The sequence below is a fragment of the Scylla paramamosain genome, unplaced genomic scaffold, assembly GCF_035594125.1.
Source record: "Scylla paramamosain isolate STU-SP2022 unplaced genomic scaffold, ASM3559412v1 Contig7, whole genome shotgun sequence".
NCBI classification, from domain to species: domain Eukaryota; kingdom Metazoa; phylum Arthropoda; class Malacostraca; order Decapoda; family Portunidae; genus Scylla; species Scylla paramamosain.
In genome coordinates, this window is record NW_026973672.1 from 747,278 (window position 1) to 761,457 (window position 14,180).

The 14,180-nt window shown below is 41.3% G+C and overlaps 1 protein-coding gene, 1 long non-coding RNA gene and 1 other non-coding gene across 3 annotated transcripts in view; 1 reads left to right on the forward strand and 2 right to left on the reverse strand.

Moving 5' to 3' along the window:
* LOC135096770 (uncharacterized) overlaps positions 1–14,180 on the forward strand; it is a 114,208-nt gene that overhangs the window by 55,089 nt on the left and 44,939 nt on the right. The gene's annotated exons all lie outside the window — the stretch shown is intronic.
* LOC135096771 (uncharacterized) overlaps positions 1–14,180 on the reverse strand; it is a 69,758-nt gene that overhangs the window by 2,845 nt on the left and 52,733 nt on the right. Inside the window, exon 4 of the long non-coding RNA XR_010265000.1 lies at positions 7,462–7,546. This is a non-coding gene — a long non-coding RNA (uncharacterized LOC135096771). The remainder of the gene's footprint in view (positions 1–7,461; positions 7,547–14,180) is intronic.
* On the reverse strand, positions 12,576–12,694 carry LOC135096824 (5S ribosomal RNA). Its single transcript, XR_010265057.1, has one exon. It is a non-coding gene; the product is annotated as a 5S ribosomal RNA (ribosomal RNA).

Consider the following 14,180-nt stretch of genomic DNA (forward strand, 5'->3'; position numbering starts at 1 on the left):
TAAGGATACTGAGTATTACTTGCTTCTGCCAATACTTGTGAATAATTTCCTTCATTACTTCCTGTATTTTCATCGTCACTAGCAAATAGATCCTCGCCTTCATTATCCACATTTGTATTCCTCACTGTATTCGATTTCTTCACCACTGTCTAATAAACGTAATGCCCAAAAAAGATGACGAGGATAATAATTGTCGTCGTCACTCATTTTTTTTCCTTGGTCTTTTACAAAAACAGTAGATTTTTTAAAATTATATCATATGACAGTCAGTTCAGCAGAAGACCTTTTTTTTTTTGGTTCCAGATACGTTCCCCAGCCCGTGCACAAACGTCCTCGCTAGATAAAGTAAGAAGAGCTGCTAGAAGTGTTAATCAACTCCCGCGATGAGGCCAAAAACATGAGCCCTGACACAACAAGTGTTAATGAATTCCCGTGATGATGGCCATGGTATCAGCGCTGATATAATGCTTATAACCTGTGTCACCAGGCACATTAAAAACGTGCTGGCAAAGGCTTTTTCAGCACATTTCCCACAGCATAACTACACTCTTGTTCTTCTTGTTTTTGGCCTAAGTAATTAATTTCATACCCCCTTTGTGTATTCATGGAATGTTATAGTGCAGGATCATCTGTTACCAGCACGAAAAAAAAAAAAAAAAAAAAAACAGCGGTATGATATTTGTCGTTTGTCTACAACTTCCGTTCCCACGCCTTATCTCTGATGACATCACTATCGCTTCTAGACATAGCGGCATTTTCTACATATGGTACGAGAGAGAGAGAGAGAGAGAGGAGAGAGAGAGAGAGAGGAGAGAGAGAGAGAGAGAGAGAGAGAGAGAAGAGAGAGAGAGAGAGAGAGAGAGATGAGAGAGAGGAGAGAGAGAGAGAGAGAGAGAGAGGAGAGAAGAGAGAGAGAGAGAGAGAAACCGCCACTTGTGCATTTTTAACTAATGGTGTGATACAACGTCTCCTGTCCATCTATCCATGTGATGCTGAGAGCTTGTAAGTCAACGACAATGTGTTTCCAACTACTTCTGGTCTAAATGTAGAATAAAGTAGCAATTATACGTAGATTTAGGAAAAAAGGCATATGTTAAAGCAAAGTTTTGAGGAAATTTTGCCATATGGGAAAAAAAGAACATTATATATATATATATATATATATATATATATATAATATATATATATATATATATATATATATATATATATAATATATATATATATATATATATATATATATATATATATATATATATATAATATATATATATATATATATATATATATATATATTCATTATCAAAAGGAAATAAAATTAGTTTACCAAAAAAGCATGATTAGTGTGTAGAAAGCCTACATGTACAGTAAATAAAGTGATCACCCGCCAACATGAAGAATACTGCATGATCAGATTTAGTTGCAGACACACAATAACATTTCTAAACTAGGTTCAAATGTTGTACAGTCACCTTGCTGAAGTGAAATCTCACTCAAAGCCATTAATGATTAACAGTATTCATATGGAGGCAATTTCTCTGTTTTCGCTTTATGATATTCAGTTTAAAGAATAGCCGTTCAACATCAGCATTGGAAGTTGGAAGCGACAGGTCATTAAGCGCAAATGTAACAAAGGTCCGGTACTGGAGATTTCCCATGGCGTCTGTAAGTGTCATAAAATGAACATAGAGTAGGCAAATATCATACTTTGGATATTTAAGATGGTCTGGGAATTTATAAAACTGAACAGTTCTCCCACTCGTTATGAACAGCCTGTTTATCATACATATTGGTGATCCTTGGCAGTTCATCCATTAAGTCGCTGAGGGATGACATGTTTGCTCTGGCGGTGGGATCCAATTACTTTCCCAGGATGCAAATATCGTGTCAACATCCATAACTTATTATTTAAGTCAAGTCTTTTCTTGATTTCTTGATATAGTACAATAAGAAAAGTCCTACATCTTAACCTGATGTCAGTCATCATATCTACATTATTCACATATTCTGGTGCCTGAAACAACGAGTGTAATTTTGCCCCAAGGTAAATTTGATGAACAGGTTTGTGTAGGCTGCCGTTTGCTGGGTTGATATCATATAAGGGAACTTTACAAAGTAAATGCTCCTGACAAATGGAATGTACCAAAAACCGATACAGGCTAGATATTTGTCATGAATCGAATGAAGTGTTGGCAAAATGTAATTCAAGAAATGTAGATAGCAGACTATTGCTTGATCCTCTAGTGCCTTCCTAATGTCTTCAACAGCCAGCAACCTACAATCATAAACCTTACTCTGAAAATACACCTTTGGGGCACTCCACTGCTCCAAAACCCTTGCCACAGCCTCAAGTAATGATAACCACCTTGTTGCACTACCATGTAGTATTTTGTGCGGTTTTAAATTGCAGAAACCCTGGAATTCCTGAAACTCTGATTTCCGATTTCCGCTATGTGCAAAATAATTATATATGTTTCGTAGCAATTCCTCGCATGCACGAGGCAAGGTTTTAGCTGCTTCACTAGCACACAAATGGATGCTGTGGAAGACACATCTAAAGACAGTAATGCCTGGACATTCTTCTCTCAGTCTGCTGGTGACGCTGTTGTAGTTACACATCACATTTGATGCACCGTCTGATGCGAAACCAGTCAGATTGTCTAATGGGATATTATCAAGGTTAAGGGTTAGCTGCATCCATCCCCAGAGTACACAGCGAACCATTCATCTTGGCGTGTGAGGATGTGTGCTTAATTCTTCACCTTGTATGAGTGCGCCTTCAATGTTTTCATCCCCAGAATACACAGCCAGCTTTTGAAGGTAGCTCTGGAGGTTTTCAGAGGGCGCACGTGAGGATAAGCGCTCATTCCTTCACACAAGACAATGTACGAGTGCACCTCCCGGAAGTCAGTGATTTATGTAATATCTCAAGGCTTCAGAATATACGGACAGCGATTCACGTTAGCTTTTGAGGTTTTCAGAGAGGACTGGCACTTAATACTTCACCACAGACGACACTTTCCGAAGGCCAGTGATTTGTGCAGTGTTTCAAGGCTTCAGAACAAACCGAGACCCATTCATGTAAGCTTTTCACGTTTACAGGAAGTATATGATATGATAAGCGCTCAGTCCTTCACATAAGACAGTTTATTAAGGCATCTCTAAAAAGCCAAAGATTCATGTAATGCTTCAAGGCTTCAGAAGGAACACTCGCTTCACAAAGGTATCGGTGCATACTCTATAATAAACATTTCGAGACCAGTGACGATACGTATTGGGAAAGGAGTGCTGAGATGCCAGCCTTCATGTATAGGTAGAGATGTATTTCGACAGTCTCATTCCACACGTTTCGAATCACTATATAGAAGTACCCATACACTGATCCTTTCCATCTTGGATGCGTAATCTGAATACAATACTACGGTCAATTCATAAGTGTCGATCATGCCGTGCACAGATAGTCTTTGGAGTGAGTGTGTGTGTGTGTGTGTGTGTGTGTGTGTGTGTGTGTGTGAGTGTGTGATTTGTCCCCCATTCCTTTATACTACAATTTACGAGGAGGACATCAGGAAGCAAAACGCTCATGCAATATTTTGAGGTTTTTAGAAGGTACGATGCAATTCTCCTTACCATAATATTTTACAAACACTCCTGGAGAGACTGAGAACAAAAAGGATAAATTGATGAACGCAAATGATACAGTTGCTTCTTCTCAGAAAATACAAAGCGTGTTTTGATGTTTTTGTAATCCTGCTTCCTATAATACAGTTTACACTCCTGGAAAGAGAAATCATAAAGAGGATAATTTGATGGACGGGAATGTTACTGATGACTGACTGCACCCGAGATTTAGATCCATAACTGTAAGATCCTGATAACGCCACTTCTAGGTTCCAGTCAACACACATACACACACACACACACACACACACACCACATGTGTAAGACAACGACGAGCTGCTGTGAATTAATAAAGAAATATTACTGTTAAAGGTAAAAATCAGGCTATTTGTCAGGTGTGCAATTTTACTACAGCTCTCACTTTCGTGTCACCAACACGTGATTTGAAACGGCCTGCGCTTCTACACGAGCTGTTTTCTAAGGCCGCACAGATGATCAGTTGGGCTCCCAAGGATGTTTTTCCTATTGATGGTACAGAATACTGGTTGAACTATCATTAGAATTACGATAACTCTCTTGAAAACCTCAATAACTTCCACTAGGGCCTCATAGAAACTAATCAGGAAATGTTTGAATCAGGAAATGTTTGAAAATGTGATCCCTGTGTTGCTGCAAATGCTAAAATGCTTCCAACTGTGTTTCGCATTAGTTAAGATCGAAGCTTCAAACCGACGCTCCAAGTTTACGTTAGACTTTCCCGTTGAAGCAGTGACAGTTCTCTCCTACAGTCCACTCAGGTTACTTGCCAAGTGAAGCCTTAACTCTGACTGCTACAACTTTTTCTCAGCTTATTACAGTCTGGCATAAGTTTAGACACCGATTTTAAAAGACAAGACTCACATGTAAAAGGTACCATTGAATATCTAGTAAGGCTTTCTAGTATCTGTGGCTTAATTCTTGATGAGTAAAACTTCCTAGTGAAAATAAATGTACAACTCCTATAGGTGTCAGAGGATTAAGACGATAGGGGCTTCCTGAATTGTACACTACAAGCCCTTTACATTTGAGAGCGTGTGGCAGGAACAAACTCATTCGGGCCTCACCGTCACGTCCTGAGTATCCTCGTATTAATTCACCTTTACGAAATTTCTCCACGTACTCATTAAAACTTGATGAGGTAATTAGCAGAAGAGGGTGTGCGCTACGTGGCCTTGAATTGGAAACAACGTCCAAGGTTTTGTTACGACATGTAATGGAAACGATACACGCCACATATAGAGATAGATATAGATAAAAAAAATAGAAACACAGATAGATAGAAAGACATAGGTAGACATAGATAGATAGGCTGATATAGATAGATAGATAGATCTCGATAAATAGACCAACAGATACGCAGAAAAAAAAAGATAGATAAGCAGAATAATTATATAAAATAAATAGAAAGTAATAGAAAAATACTTACTAATATTCTCTTGACAAACACGTGAAAGCTTTAACATCACATAACCTTTTAAAACATGATAAATATTACATTCATGACCAAACACAATATACACTTCACCTCCATTAATCGAGAGAGAGAGAGAGAGAGAGAGAGAGAGAGAGAGAGAGAGAGAGAGAGAGAGAGAGAGAGAGAGAGAGAGAGAGAGAGAGAGAGAGAGAGACCAAACTGGCAATGGTGTTGAAAGCAAATATGGGATACGGTAACCATGAAACAGTGAGCCGCGGCCCTCAGGACCAGCCGTGACCCGCCCCTACACCACTCAGTAAATCGATAAGCCTCATTAAGACGACGAGGAGGAGGCGGAGTCAGTACCCGTCGTCCCCTTTCAATCGTCCTCTCCATTGTCAATTCCGAGATCCCTTATCTTGGAGTTAGTGAGACTCGGAAGTGTTTTATCCCCGTAATAAGAACGTAAGGGAAGGTGCAAGGGGTCGCTAACTGGAAAGTCAACACGTGGCGGTCTCTTATTTTCACCCTCCGTCACAAGAACGTAAGAGAAGTTGCAAGAAGCCAGTGAGCCAACACGTGGTAGTTCAGGTGTAATGCATGTGTCCACTCAAACTAGGTGCACATATACATCACCGTGCCAGCAGCCATTCATACCCACCGCTACCAGCAACAGTAGTTATGGTCACCTGACTTGTTGCATTCCCCCATAATGTGTATCCTGAACCGTAAGTCTTTTGATATGCTGACAAGTTCAAAAGAAGGGATAGTCTACAAAATCAAGCCGTGTACCAAAGTAAGTCAGTATGTACTTGTAAATTTAAGTGAGAAATAAATAAATCTGATAATTGACTGATTCTTACTAGATCAGTGGACTTGGGATTGAAGGAAAACACTACGGAAAGAAATGCGGTGAGCTACTCGACTTCTGATCAAGACTATACCATTAGATCACGCCTTTCTTTTCCTTTATTCTGTAGCTAGTTTCCTCTAATACTGCGGCTGTAAGTGTTGTATAGGTAAGGCAAGTGAATGGGATCAACCTAACTCTCTCCATGAAAGGCAACAGCAGAACGTTGGCGTAATACGTGCTCTTGTTTCATCTTGTGTCTCCTTTCATTATCATATTCCACTTATTTTAGGAAAAGTAATGTAGCTAAACAATCTCGTTAGGACTTAAACATATATTCCTACTTGAAATTAAGTAATATTAACTTGAATACTTGAATACCCATCATTCCCATTCATAAATCTGTCTAATCTTCTCTTATTTACTTTTTTAAAAAATTGTTCTAACTAATAATCTTGTAAAAAAATGTATTCCAGCCTTGCCATCCAATTTAAGAACCAATATTCTCCTATCTCATTTTCAAATCTAGTTTAATCAGAGTTGAACCCGTTACTTCTCATCCAATCCAATCTGATATCTAGGCCAGTCATGTATGAAAAAAGTATTAATGCGATGGTACAGATTGATAAGGAAGTGTGAGCACAGTGCGGAGTGACAGGCTGAGAGGCGAGGTGGGTTTGATGAAGGAGAGGAACAGACGGTAGGGGGTGATGGACGTGTTGTAAATCGTGAGGAGCGGAGGGTGGCAGGTGAGTGGTAGGCAGTGGGTGGTGAGGGTGGTGAGGGACGGGCATGAGTGTGTGTGTGTGTGTGGAGACGTGGGGACAGAGACGTGAGCTGCGAGTGGCTTGGAGTATCTGTGAAAGAGAAGGTAGTGGTTGGTAATGAGATGCACTGATGTATGTTAGGGAGTTGTGAGTGAGGAGCAGGTGTTTGAATGGTAGAGGCGCTGCGGCTAAGAAGGAAGTGTTACGAGTGATGACTGGGAAGTGTGGCGGAGATGAGGTGGTGGTGTGTGATGCTTAGGTTCTTATATACAATTCCGTGAACATTGCATCAACAAGATTTCCCTTTAAGTAACTCTTCCCAAAAATACGAGTGACTACCGTGTTAAGTTACGATCTCATGATAAACTAGGCAAGGCAAGGTAAGATGAGGTGAAGTGAGGTAAGGTTAGGTAAGGTAAGGTAAGGTAAGGTAAACTAAGGCGAGATTAGATTTTGGTCAGGTTAGATTAGGTTACGTTAGATCAAGTTGGGTTAGGTTGACACATTAGGTGTTATTACATTAGGGGAACTTTATGATGTAGGGAATTATTTCAATTTACGTTTGCAGAGAGGAATCTTCATGTGTGGAATTTACTCAGAAGCAAGGTGGCTGTTAGAGAAGTGTTGAGTGGCGAGGAGGGGGTGGAGCAGGTGGTGAGAAAAAATGGTGGATCATTATGAAGGAGAGAAGTGGTGCAGTGGTGGGTGAGTGGGGTGTGGGGTGGCAGTGGGAGGTGGGCGAGCAGGTGTTGCTTTCAGCGTGTACACACCGTTTTGGTCGTCTGGGAGAGGAAGGCCTTGCTAAGACGAGCACACTTGGAGGGCTGACCATCACGGGGCTGTCCGCGGCCGAGGCTGAGGGACAAAAAGGAAAAGAATGTTGGAAAACTTACTCGTATTTTTCAGTTTCTTTTTTTTTTTCTCACTCTCTTACATTCCCCCTTCGCATTTTTTCCAGGAAGAAGCAGCACTGCCAAACATGCACTCGCTTCTAATACTTTACCAGGCACTTTCTAAGTTTTCCTGGAGCAGAAAGTATCTTTTGTCACTGTGCCGAGAGAGAGGTATTCAGTGCTTTCCCTCCATTCATTCCACGCCCTCACCCTGGATTACATTTACTGCGGTACAAAGAAAGGATACGAAAAGAAACAGATAGATAGATAGATAGATAGATAGATAGATAGATGGATGGATGGATATACAAATATAGATGATTCTCTCTCTCTCTCTCTCTCTCTCTCTCTCTCTCTCTCTCTCTCTCTCTCTCTCTCTCTCTCTCTCTCTCTCTCTCTCTCTCTCTCTCTCTCTCTCTCTCTCTCTCTCTCTCTCTCTCTGTCAAGACCTACTTAACACAACACAAAGGGAACAAGACAAACAGCCTGGGACTGTCGTTACAAGCGCAGTCAGGCAGATGTATTACACAGGATGATGGCGTTATGCAAACCCACTCAAGTCCCGCGGGTCAAGATATAGGGGATCTTGACCACACACACACACACACACACACACACACACACACACACACACACACACACACACACACAGTTCTCAGTATCGTCCTTATTACCTCTCCCAATCGTCTGCTAATCAGTCAATCAGGTATATTTCAGGTGAGAATAGAAGACAGGTGAATAGTTAACATGTGGTAGTAACAGTAGTAATGTAGTAGTAGTAGTAGTAGTAGTAGTAGTAGTAGTAGTAGTAGTAGTAGTAGTAGTAGTAGTAGTAGTAGTGTAACATCTTTAAGCTCTATTCACACACCAGTGAGTTTTGTAGATAATAGGCGTGAAGTGACTGTGTTAACGGACAGTTCCTTTCCTTCCAGAGCTAACAACAAGGCTCCCCATCCCTCTATAATCAACACGAGACTCACAGATTACAACTGTTAATGCCCCTCTATAACTTAACTCCTACCTTGAGGCACTGAGGTGAGACTGCGAGTTTTTGAGGCTTGTGTTGTGGGTGGTGTTCAGTGACGTGATGAAAACTTTTTTTTATCTAATGATCCGCTTCATCAGAAAACCCGCCAGTTATCTACCTTCTTGATCAGCGTTATTGAGCCGGCATCTCTCCAAGGCTTGTTATACTTCCTCCCCCTATTATCTACATGTATGACTTATACCTGCAGTATTATTATTATCATCATTATTATTATTATTATTATTATTATTATTATTATTATTATTATTATTATTTAGTAGTAGTAGTAGTAGTAGTAGTAGTGGTAGTAGTAGTAGTAGCAGTAGTAGTAGTAGTAGTAGTAGTAGTAGTAGTAGTAGTAGTGGTGGTGGTTTTAGTGGCAGTAGTAGCAGCAGTAGTAATAGTAGTAGTAGTAGTAGTAGTAGTAGTAGTAGTAGTAGTAGTAGTAGTAGTAGTAGTAGTAGTAGTAGTAGTAGTAGTAGTAGTAGTAGTAGTAGTAGTAGTAGTAGTAGTAGTAGTAGTAGTAGCATAATAGTAGTAGTTAATGTTCTTGTTCTTGTTGCTGTAGGTGACTGAAGAGGCAGTTAGTATCATTACTAAGCAAATATTAACAACAAATATTACTTCAAACAAATATTACCACCACCACCACCACCACCACCACCACACATCACAGGCTCATGAAAGGGGAGAGTGACTGACAACCGCCAGGGAATATGAGGTCGCGTCTTTCCTTCCCCTGAGATGCTTCCTATCACAAGCTCATTAACCAATCCTGTCGCGGATGGAAGATTGCGTGGCTGTCTCGCGTGGAGGGAGGGAGGCAGGTGGATGGCACAGGTGGAGATTGACTTGGTGACATTATTCGTCACTATCACCATCAGGGAGGCGAGTGGCGGGCAGGGCGTCTGTGAGGAATTACTGCTACTTGTTTAGGTGTTTGTCTTTCACGAGTGTGCGTCACGCAGTAATGAAAACGTTACTGTTGCTCGTGATGCTTGATGTAATTCCTTTCCTATGACACAAGAGCAGTCACTTGAGCCAGTAATTCTAAACACTGGTCAACATTTCCATGTAGGTGATGACGTCTGACAGCTGCGCCCTTCTGCTTCACCAATGCAACCACTGCCTACGTGAATGTCATTTGTATCCTACACACACCACACGTGGATTAAAGACGCTTCCATGAAAAACACTAATGAAAACACACACACACACACACACACACACACACACACACACACACACACACACACACACACACACTTACGAGTATAACACCAAACGCCACATCTTCGTCTCGCCAGACACATTCTCGAGGGCCATCACCACTAATGCACCAAGACCACACTAACTGAATTTCTTAAGTTGCATGAAGAACGACTATCGCATACTCTCTGACAAAGCGGAACTCTCAGACGAATGGGCTTGATGCAGGCACCTGCGACACACACTGTGCCTACTGTGTGTGTGTGTGTGTGTGTGTGTGTGTGTGTGTGTGTTTTCTATTATACGAACGTTGCCTGCCACATCAATCTTCAAGCATACATTTCCTTCCTAGCGTCTTTTATTGGTAATGTAGGGGAGGTTTCCTGGATGCTGAGCCGTGGTGTTGTCAAGGGCGGAGGCAGCGGCACAAAATGAGTTAATTTCACGGCAGATATTGACCATTATCGAGTTTCAGCTGCGCGTCGTGGGCTGACTACTCGTTCTCGTCATCATCATTTGCCTTTCTTGGGTTTTTTTTCCACTTGAAGTGAATCTGTGACGTGATGAGGAACGCTCCAATCTTTAACTAACGCCGCTTCCACTTTTCTTGATCAGTTTTCTTTTTATATGCATGTTTCCTCTGCTAACTTCCACTCCTGTTACACGCCAAACTCTCCAAAAGACCAACGCTGAAACTCAACGCCACTCAGCAGCCTCCAGCACTCTTCACTGTTCTCTGTCACTAAAGAACTTCCCTTCCCTCTTCCCTCACCAGCAATTTCAAGTAACTCACAACGCTTGAAATATCCAGAGAGAGAGAGAGAGAGAGAGAGAGAGAGAGAGAGAGAGAGAGAGAGAGAGAGAGAGAGAGAGAGAGAGAGAGAGAGAGAGAGAGAGAGAGAGAGTTGAAAGGGAAATGGATGCATGAGAATCTTCAAATGCACTGCAGGAAGGAATGATAGTATGTGTGTGTGTGTGTGTGTGTGTGTGTGTGTGTGTGTGTGTGTGTGTGTGTGTGTGTGTGTGTGTGTGTGTGTGTGTGTTGCAATTTGTAGAAGGGTTTCCACGTATGTCAATGTGGCTGAGAGAGAAGGCAAGGAATGTGAAAAGGAAGAGGAAGAGGAGAAGGAGGAGGAAGAGGAGGAGGAGGAGGAGGAGGAGGAGGAGGAGGAGGAGGAGGAGGAGGAGGAGGAGGAGGAGGAGGATATAGTTAAATGGCCAACCGCTTACGTAATTAATAAAGGAACAATAAGAAGGAAAGTTAAGAGAAAGCACTGTGCAACATTAATCAATGATAGTAGTAGTAGTAGTAGTAGTAGTAGTAGCAGATGTAGATAACTGTAAAAGAAAGTAATACCATCACCAATAAGCATTATCACTAGCACCCTGAGATGCCCCTGTCCCCCTGAGATGCTTCCTGTCACAAGCTCATTAATCAATCCTGGCTGTCTCTCGCCTGAGATGCTTCCTGTCACAAGCTCATTAATCAATCCTGGCTGTCTCTCGCGTGGAAGGAGGGAGGTGGGTGGATGGCACAGGCGGAGATTGACTTGGTGACATTATTAATCATTATCACCATCAGGGCGACGAGTGGCGAGCAGGGCGTCTGTGGTCCTTCATCAGAGTAAGGACCATAATCTGACCCACTTCTGCGCGGCACGTCCATTACTTTCAAAAGATCCAGTTGAAGCTATACGTGTTTTTTAGAGTGTTTTTTTTTCTTCTTTATGGTTCTTGTGAAAGAATAATAAGATTTCTACATTAAGAACATAAAACATAAGAAATAAGGGAAGCTGCAAGAAGAGACCAGGCTTACACGTGGCAGTCCCTGTATGAAATATACCTACCTATTTCCACCTATCATCCCCATCCATAAACCCGTCTAATCTTCTCCTAAAGCTCCTTAATGTCTTAGCACTAACAACAAGATTACTGAGTCTGTTCCACTCATCTACTACTCTATTCGAGAACCAGTTTTTTCCTATCTCCTTCCTAAACCTAAATTTTTTCAAGCTTGAACACATTATTTCTTGTTCTACCCTGGTTGCTGATCCTAAGAATTTTGTTTACATCCCCTTTGTTATAACCCTTATACCACTTAAAGACTTCTATCAGGTCTGCTCTTAACCTATGTCTCTCTGAAGAAGGTAGATTTAACAGCTTCAATCTCGCCTTGTAAGGAATACTCCTCATCCCCTGTATTCTTTTAGTCATCTTCCTCTGTACTGATTCTAATAGACCTATATATTTCCTGTAATGTGGGAACCAGAACTGCACGGCGTAGTCTAGATGAGGTCTGACCAGCGCCAAGTATAATTTTAATATTACTTCCGGCCTTCTACTTTTAACACTCTTAAAAGTGAATCCTAGTACCCTATTCGTCCTGTTTCTGGCCTCTATGCATTGTTTTCCTAGACGGAGTTCAGAGCTAACCATAACTCCTAAATCTTTCTCGTACCCTGTACCTACCAGAGTTTGGTTGTTTAATGTGTACCTACTGTGAAACTGATGCTTATGGCACCCCGCTGGCTACGTCAGTCCAGTTGGATGCTTTTCCATTTATTACTACTCATTGTTTACGATTGTCTCGCCACTTTTCTACCCATCTTAGCACGCCGCCTTGACACAAGGCATTTTAGATTTATAAAGGTATTGTCAGGAGTGGGATTCGAACCCACGCCCGGACCAGACAGCGACCTGAACGCAGCGCCTTGGATCGCTCAGCCATCCTGACTACGGGAGATAAATGTTGGAATGCCAACAACATCTGGTGTTCCCAGGCGGTCACCCATCCAAGTACTAACTGGACCCAACGTTGCTTAACTACGCTGATCGGACGAGAAGCGGTGTATACAACGTGGTGTGGTCGTTAAAAAAGAAGGAACAGTCTGGAGATTCTGGCTGCTCAGATTTGTAGGCTTTGAAAATAATCGTGGTGAGAGAACAAAGCGTTCCTGAACACAGGCCTATGAGTCACGCTATAAGTCTTGTGTCACTGGCTCGTATTGTAAACATTTCCACTTCTGATCTCCACAACTTCTAACACTCTCTGCTGGAAGTTACTGTAGATTTCAAGAGAGTTTTTAATGAAATAGTACATTATAATGCTTATACTTTTTTTTTTTTCAAATGGCAAGTTTTTTTTTTTTTTTTATTTGTTAATATGTTAGTATGGTTGGTGTTGCTGCTTTTGTTGATGGTGGTGATGATGATGATGATGATGATGATGATGATGATGATGATGATGTGCCTATCCCGTGAATTGCTGCTACGTACTATTATTATTATTATTATTATTATTATTATTATTATTATTATTATTATTATTATTATTATTATTATTATCATCATCATCACCATAAACACTACCTTCCCTCCCGTGCACGAAGCCTGGAAATGCAACACTGCTCATCGTAACACAGTCAATACTTCGACCTTGACTTTAAAACACTTGAACAAGGGCAGCATCACCGCTCACTCAAGGTCACCAGAAGCATCATAACAAAATACACGATGAAAAAATGCCTTCCACTTATATAGAACATCCACGCACGCCCTCCCCATACAGGTGATTCTCCAGACGCTATTCATTCAGCCAGTCAGTCACTTCATTAATCTCTCCATTAGTGTTGCAGGCCGGTCAACACAGGGACGTATGAACGAATGACACAAACACACACACACACACACACATATACACACAGCCTTACTTTAGATTTCTTTATTCATTGTTAAGTTCTCCAATCTATATGTAAATGTTCACTACTGACTCCGTAATAAGCAGTTTATCGTTGTTATTATTGCTATTATTACACACACACACACACACACACACACACACAGACACACACACACACACACACACACACACACACACAGAGAGAGAGAGAGAGAGAGAGAGAGAGAGAGAGAGAGAGAGAGAGAGAGAGAGAGAGAGAGAGAGAGAGAAAAGTTTACTACATATTCATGACTTATGTGTCTCTTTGTGTTATCGAAAACCACCCGATAACTGTTGCATATTTGTGTGTATTCGTGTGTGTGTGTGTGTGTGTGTTCAATAGTTTCATTTGTGGAATCGGTTTTATCCACTCCTGATGTTTGTAACCGAGACACAATAGAGGCGAGGTTCACATGCCACACGGCGCCCCTGAGCCCATTGAGCCAGCGAGGAACACCCGCAACAACACACTCCACCAGCTGGGTCTTGAGCTGACGCGCCACGACTCCTCAATTTGCAATGTTTTACTCGGGACGGCCAATGCAACTCACGGCATATTGTTTCAGATGTGGTTCAGGTCAGGAAATAAGTAAATAAATAAAATAAATTATAAAAAAAAAGAGGAAAAAAAAATAATTGTCA